Below are 4,885 nucleotides of genomic sequence, written 5' to 3' on the forward strand. Positions count from 1 at the left end.
CATTCATAAAGGAGGCTAATGCCCGCCAAGCAGGGTAGGTGCGGGTTTTGGGGAAAACGTGTGTACTGCCCTCCTCCCGAGCCCATGGTAGACGGGTCTAGTAGTTGAGGCAGGGTAGGAGCAGGGGCTGGAGTGACACTGGCAGGGACTAAATTGCCCTGGGTCACACAGCGGGCAAATGGCTTCAGCTCTCTCTGCCTCTCTTTGCTCGTCTGTCATCAGGGTACTAACTTTCCCTCCTCACAGGGTTATGTGAAGGAGAGGTGAGACAACTGGTCAGTCACCCAGAGCAGTGCCGGGCACAGGGCAAGGCTGAGTACAGGCTCACTGTCATCTCCCTGGCTGGAATAGGTTCTAGCGATAATGACATGGATGTGTTTGGGGGGCCACTATTCGGCCTACCACATGCCCTCTTCCTTGGCAAGCCTTGATGGTAACTGTCATTGTCCCCATACTGGGGCCACAGAGGTAGACAGATGGTCCTTAGCCTCCAAGAGAGTGAGTGCCCACCCTGTAGAGGAGAACAGCATGTCACAGGCAGTTCACAGAGCGAAGCCTTTTATATCACTATTGTGATGGTTAGTTTTAGGTGTCTGCTTGACGGGGTTAAGAAAAACCCAAATAGCTGGCAAACCATTATCTCTGGGTGTGTCTGTGAGGGTGTTTCCTGAAGAGACTGGCCTTTGAATCAGTGAACCGAGGGAGGAAGATCGGCGTGGGTGGGCGTTGTCCGATCCCTCGAGGGCACAGGTACAAGAAGAAGGCGGAGGAAAGGGGAATTTGCTGTCTTCTGGAGTTGGGATGACCCGTCTTCTCCTGCCTTTGGACATCAGAACTCCAGGTTTTCAAGCCTTCAGACTCCACGAATTATGCCTCTGGCTGTGCTGGTTCTCAGGCCTTTGGACTCAAACTGAATCACACCATCCACCCCCCTGGCTCTCCAGCTTGAAGGCGGAGATGGCGGGACTTCTCAGCCTCTACAGTCACGTGAGCCGATTCCTATAACAAGTCCCCTCTTTGGTTCTGTTTCTTGGGAGAACCCTGACTAATACAACCATCCATACCAATACTATCAGTATTCACCTCACCGTGATTCTGTACCAGACACTGGCTGACCACCTAACATGAATCACGCTTTTCTCACCCAACTCCGTGACTGTCAACTCTACTTCTATCACCCATTCACAGGTGAGGGCCTTCTGTATTCTCATCAGCCCCAGCTCCGAGCACAGTCCTTTGCAGAGGCCTTCCTGGTCCTCCTCTTCCTCCTCCTCCTTCTGACCAGGGCCAGCATCTTATCTCTTCTCTTCTCTTCTCTTCTCTTCTCTTCTCTTCTCTTCTCTCTCCTCTCCTCTCCACTCCTCTCTTCTTCTCTTTTCTTTTCTTTTCTTTTCTTTGACAGTGTCACTCTGTCACCCACTCTGGAGTGCAGTGGAGCGATCTCAGCTCACTGCAACCTGCACTTCCCAGGTTCAAGTGATTCTCCTGCCTCAGTCTCCAGAGTAGCTGGGATTACAGGTGCACGCCAACATGCATGGCTAATTTTTGTATTTTTAGTAGAGATGGGGTTTTGCCATGATGGCCGGGCTGGACTGGAACTCCTGACCTCAAGTGATCCACCCGCCTTGGCCTACCAAAATGCTGGGATTACAGGCATGAGCCACCGCACCTGGCCAGAGCTAGCATCTTAGTCTCACAGTGGCCCCTGCTCATACTGTCCTCAGCCCTCAGCCCTGCTGTCACCCACCCATATCCTACAATCCCTCCACTTCCTCTTCTCCGTGTCTGTTGTCCAGGGTGGGACCAAGTCCAAACCTGAGCTTCCTGCTAAGTCCAAGTGACCTTTTCCTTTCAGTCAGGGAAGCCTGACTGAAGCCTGTGGTCCCACGGTGAGGTCTTGGTGTCTCCAGGCACAGCGCAGCCATGTTGCAGTGATATCCACCTTTGCCAGCAGGGGGCATCTCATCTCCAAGACCGGGAAAGCCTCAGAGAAGACAGAGGAACAGTCTTAAACATTCACTCCTGGTGGGGTCACAGGCATCAGGGTGCATGAGCTCCAGGCTGGGTGTCCCTTGGAGCTTCCCTCTCTGCATGTGGACAGGTAGGGGCAGCCTAGGGCCAGGTTTTAGTGCCGTTGGGGTTATCTGCAGATGGCTTTTCACTCCTTCCTACTTCTCCTTGTACCAGAAGCTCATTTCCATGGCTAAAGGAAAATTCTCATATAATTTTATCTTCCTTTTCTTATTTAATGATTGCATTAAATGCTTTCTTCTACAAGATGCACTGGCTCTGAGGCAGGTCAGGCTATAGGTTGGCTAGTCCTGAGGGCACCGGCCTGGATCCTGAAGACACTGGAGACAGCCCCAACAGAGCCTGGGGCTCAGGAAAAGGCCACCAACCCCCCAGCCAGATCCTGGCCAGCTGCCGGCTCCGCCTCCACCCTGTCCTCTCCCAGGGCCTGAACTCTGGGTCTAGAAGCTCCAGGCCTGGTGGTCTGGGGGAGACAGGGACCAGGAGGATCCCTCAGAAGAGGAGGCAGCAGACAATCTCCGTACGGCTTGAGGCGGTGCACAGCTGTGGGGTGAGGCACAGCCCACCCAGCACAGGCCCACTGACCTGCTGTGCAGCTGCAGGCCCAGCTGCTGCCCTTTACAGCGCTCAGTCTCCTCACCTGCGCAGTGAGCATCATTATACCCCCAACATGCAGGAGATGCTCATGAATGGAGGGTAGCTGAGGCGTTAATAAAGCAGATTTGGCCCAAGAGGAGGAGGAGTGGGTCAGGGTTGGTGGGGAAGGACGGATGCGGCCACCTCAGGGACAGTCAGGGGCTGCCTTCCTGGAAGTACTCAGGACAATCAGGCGAGGGAAGTTCTGGGGTTGTGAGCAGAACCATGGTCTGGGGACCAGGTGAGGTTATCTCTATAGTGTTCTGGGGTGGCCACCTGCTTTGTCACTGTTCCTTCCTGTTTGTCGTCATCTCTGCCTATGGGTGCCCCGAGATGAGCCCAGTGAGCTCACTGTGAGTTACTGCAACCCACATGCAGTCATTAGAGCCGTGCGTCATCATCACAACAGCTACCAGGTTAACACTTGGGTAATTTATCCAAATAATGACTCACCTGTTCTGACCTGATTTGGATGATATGCCATGATTTAGTGTAGCCATAGTTTATTCAGTCATTCTCCTGTTGGATGGTTAGTTAGTGTTTGATTTACTTTTTGACTATCCTGACCTGTGATGAGCATTCTTGTACATGCAATAATGTTCATAGAGTAACCCTATTTGTAATAGCTAAAAAATGGAAACAACCCAACTACACACCAATAAGAAGTTGCATAAATAAATTCTGTCAGATTCACACTATGAATTACTGCACAGCTATGAGAAGGAATGAGCTAGACCATACAGAGACATAACATTAGGTGAACGAAGCCAGATACAAAAGAGGATATGCTATGTGATTCCCTTTCTACATGGCTCAAAAGCAAATAACAATAGTGTTTAGGCATACGTATGTCTGTATTATAACAGTTTTACAGAAAGCAAGGATTCTAACCTGTCTGATGGGCAAATTTTCTTAATTTTTGAAATTATACAGTAAAATGGACACTTGAGATATAGTTCTATGAATTTGAACACATGTATAGATAGATATAACCACCATCACAGTCAGTATCCAGAACATATGCATCACCCCAAAGAACTTCCTGGGTTCTTTGTGCTGCTCTTGTATAGTCACTTCCTTCCTCCACCCCTAAGCCCTGGCACCCACTGATCTGTTCTCTATCACTATACTGTTGTCTTTTCCAGGATATCATAGAAATGGAATAATACAGCCTGTAGTCTTTTGAGACTGGCTTCTTCACTCAGCATAGTCCCCTTCCCTTCCCTTCCCTTCCCTCCCCTCCCCTCCCCTCCCCTCCCCTCCCCTCCCCTCCCCTCCCCTTCCCTTCTTCTTTTGAGACACAGTCTTGCTCTGTTGCCCAGGCTGGAGTGCAGTGGCGTGATCTCAGCTCACTGCAACCTCCATCTCCCGGGTTCAAGCGATTCTATTCTCCTGCCTCAGCCTCCTGAGTAGCTGGGATTACAGGCGCACGCCACCATGCCTGGCCAATATTTGTATTTTTAGTAGAGACGGGGTTTCACCATGTTGGCCAGGCATGTCTCAAACTCCTGATCTGCCCGCCTTGGCCTCCCAAAGTGCTGGGATTATAGGCATGAGCCACTGCACTTGGCCCCTTGAGTTTCCTTCAAATTGTTGAATATATCAATAGTTCCTTCTTTTTTCTGAATAATATTCCATTATATGTGTGTAGCAGATCTTGTTTATCCATGCACCCATTGAAGGACATCTGGGTCATTTCTAGTTTGGTACAATTATGAATAGAGCTGCCATAAACATTTGTGCATGGATTTTTGTGTAAACATAAATTTTCCTTCTTCTAGGATAAATATCCTGGATGTCCAATGTTTCCAACATCATTTGTTGAAAAGACTATTCTCTTTCTGTTGAACTATCCACAAAAATAAGGCAAATAGATTTTTTTTTTTTTTGAGACAGGGTCTTACTCTCTCACCCAGGCTGGAGTGCAGTGCCACGATCACGGTTTGCTGCACCCTTGGCCTCTCAGGCTCAAGCAATCCTCAGCCTCCTGAGTAGCTGGGACTACAGGTGTACACCAGCACACTCGGCTAAGTTTTCTTATTTTTTGCAGAGATGGGGTCTCACTCTGTCACTCAGGCTGGAGTGCAGTGGCATGATCATGACTCGCTGCAGCCTCGTCCTTCTGGGCTCAAGCCATCCTGCCTCGGCTTCCCAAAGTTCAAAGTTATTTTGACTGTTGTAGCTCCTTTCCCTTTCCACATAAATTTTAGAATCAGTT

The sequence above is a fragment of the Nomascus leucogenys genome, chromosome X (genome assembly GCF_006542625.1).
Source record: "Nomascus leucogenys isolate Asia chromosome X, Asia_NLE_v1, whole genome shotgun sequence".
Taxonomy (NCBI): Eukaryota; Metazoa; Chordata; class Mammalia; order Primates; family Hylobatidae; genus Nomascus; species Nomascus leucogenys.